The sequence below is a fragment of the Triticum dicoccoides genome, chromosome 5B, assembly GCF_002162155.2.
Source record: "Triticum dicoccoides isolate Atlit2015 ecotype Zavitan chromosome 5B, WEW_v2.0, whole genome shotgun sequence".
Classification (NCBI taxonomy): domain Eukaryota; kingdom Viridiplantae; phylum Streptophyta; class Magnoliopsida; order Poales; family Poaceae; genus Triticum; species Triticum dicoccoides.
In genome coordinates, this window is record NC_041389.1 from 630471547 (window position 1) to 630474099 (window position 2553).

Consider the following 2553-nt stretch of genomic DNA (forward strand, 5'->3'; position numbering starts at 1 on the left):
AGCTTTTTAAATGCTAAAATTTTTTTTGTGGAGCCCACCTCGATCCCCCTCCATCTCGACCGCTATCCCACCTCGCCAGATCCGGTCCCCCTCGGCGCCGAGCACCCCCCAAGTCCACCGGCCGCCGCCGCCGACCCACCGCACCCTCGATTCCCCTACCCAACCGCCGCCGCCGACCCCCCGCACCCCGCGCACCGTCTTATAAAAAAAATAAGTATCAAACAGCTTTTTAAATGCTACTGTCTTATAAAAAAATATTACTGTTATTATTTAAACAAGTTTGAACATATTTAAACATAAATAAGTATCAAACAGCTTTTTAAATGATAAAAAAAATTTGTGGAGCCTAGGAGTCGAACCCAGGACCTCCTGGTGTGAGAACTGGCTACTGACCAGTCGAGCTAGTAGAGGGGACTTGGTATGGATCAGGTCAGGTGGGAGATAACCTGTTGGCTCGAGCAGAAATAAAAAAAAATACTAATGGTGCACCAGGGTGAGGTGCGCCATTAGTGTGGATATACTTATGGCGCACCGGGGGGTGGTGCGCCGTTAGTATTGTGCCCCCATCCATATTTTTCCTCCCCGGCCCTCGATCCCCTTCTCGCCCTCGCCCTCGATCCCCTTCCCCTCTCCTCTCCTCTCCCGACGCCGCTGCCCCGCCGCCTCGACGCCGCCCCGACGCCGTGAGACGCCGCGACGCCGCCCTCTCCTCTCCCGACGCCGCCGCCCCGCCGCTTTCCCCACGGAGAAGGAGGAGGAAGAGGGGGCGCTCGCCGTTGACCTCGCCCGGCCGACTCCGGTGGCCAGGCCGACTCGCCATCGCCCCGCCGCCCTCGTCGCCGGTGGCCCGGACGCCGCCCCGTCCACACCACCATCGCCAGAGCACCCACACCACCACCCGGACCTCGTCGCCCCCGTGAGCTCCCCCTCCTCCTCTCCCCCTATCCCCCTCGCATCCCCCGTGAGCCCCATCTCTATATCTTCTTGTCACCAGCACCACCACCACCAGTTGCCATTTTGCCCCACCTCGGATCTATGTTGTTGGTTTTTCATGTTTGTTGGCAGTCAGACAAATGTCACTGTATAATTTGGTCAAATATAGCAACCTAGTTGAAATTCCCAAACCATCTCTATAGACAGCTGAAATTATCATGAACATATATTGCTCTGAACCTTGGCTTGTCACCACAGGTTGGTGCATTTTGTGTTGTTCTATTTTCGAAAAGATGGAACCTAGAGGGGCAAGAGTTCGTCCAATGTAACTGCTAATGATCATGTTCTGTGATAAGTTTCATTGTCATGAGTATGTAGGGATCTCTTTTCTTCAAACAAAAAAGGGAAGAATAGTGTACAAGAATGAGAAATAATGAGAACAAGAGGAAGAGCCCCCATTAGATAGATGGAAACTTAATGAATATAGCTGCTGTATTTGGAGATAAACGCAACTCTAATTCAGTATCTAATTATCTACAAAGTAAAACTCATAATTACCATATATGCACAATTGGTTCCAGCGATGTATGCCAGTTGCCATTTTGGATTCTGCATCAATCATTTCTATTCATATGATTCATTTGTATTAGGTTTTGGCAGATATTGTTAACTTGACTTCATGGCTGCGCTCTATCCTGTGTTGCGCCTGTGCTCGTTGCTACTGATGCACTTCATGGCTGCTACTGTGTACAGTAGGAAGTGGAGTTAAGAACAATATTGGTCAGCTGTCCTAGTAAGTAAGATAAATTTTGCAGACTGGATCTGCCAAACACTCCATCCTTAATTCAGATCGGCAACAACCCCAGCCAAAGAAAACCTTATTGTGTTTTCTTAGGATTTCAGACGAATCTTGATGCATAATAGCTACCTAACGGATCAAATAGTAAAACACACCGAACCTGGTTAGGAAGCTCTCTGCAGGCAAACTATTAGTGCATGAACTTAGAACTACACATATGCTAGTGGAATTAAGAACACTGTCGATTAGCTGTCTAGTACAATCTTTTGCTTATTTGCCTCGGATGAAAAAGAACGCATTTACTGATGCAGATCGGCAAACCAACATCTGTGAGAGAATAAGCAATTTTCTCTTTTATTTTTACCTTGATAAGAGTTGTAGCTTCAGTGCATGTGCAAGCATGTGCTGGTTTCGTCTGTGGCTCTTGGTTGGCTCAATCATTAGTTGCTCTTTTGTTTATGGCTGTTGGTATGTACACTAGGTAATGGAATTAAGAACATTGTTGATCCAGTAAGTAGGACAAAGTTTGCAGACTGGATCTGCCAAACACTGCATCTTTAATTCAGGTCGACAACAACCCCAGTCAAAGAAAAACCGTCCCTGACAACCTTGTGTTTTCTTAGGACTAAAAACGAATCTTGATGCACAATAGCTACGCTAACTACGGATCGCCTATAAGAATAACTGCAAACTGGATAGACATGTTATAATAATTCAGCTGAGCATATAGGAGCATGTAAGTTAACTTTGTTTCAGCTTCACACAAGTTACAATTCGCTAAAAAAAGCCAGCTAGAATAGCCAAATAACAATTTGGTCCCA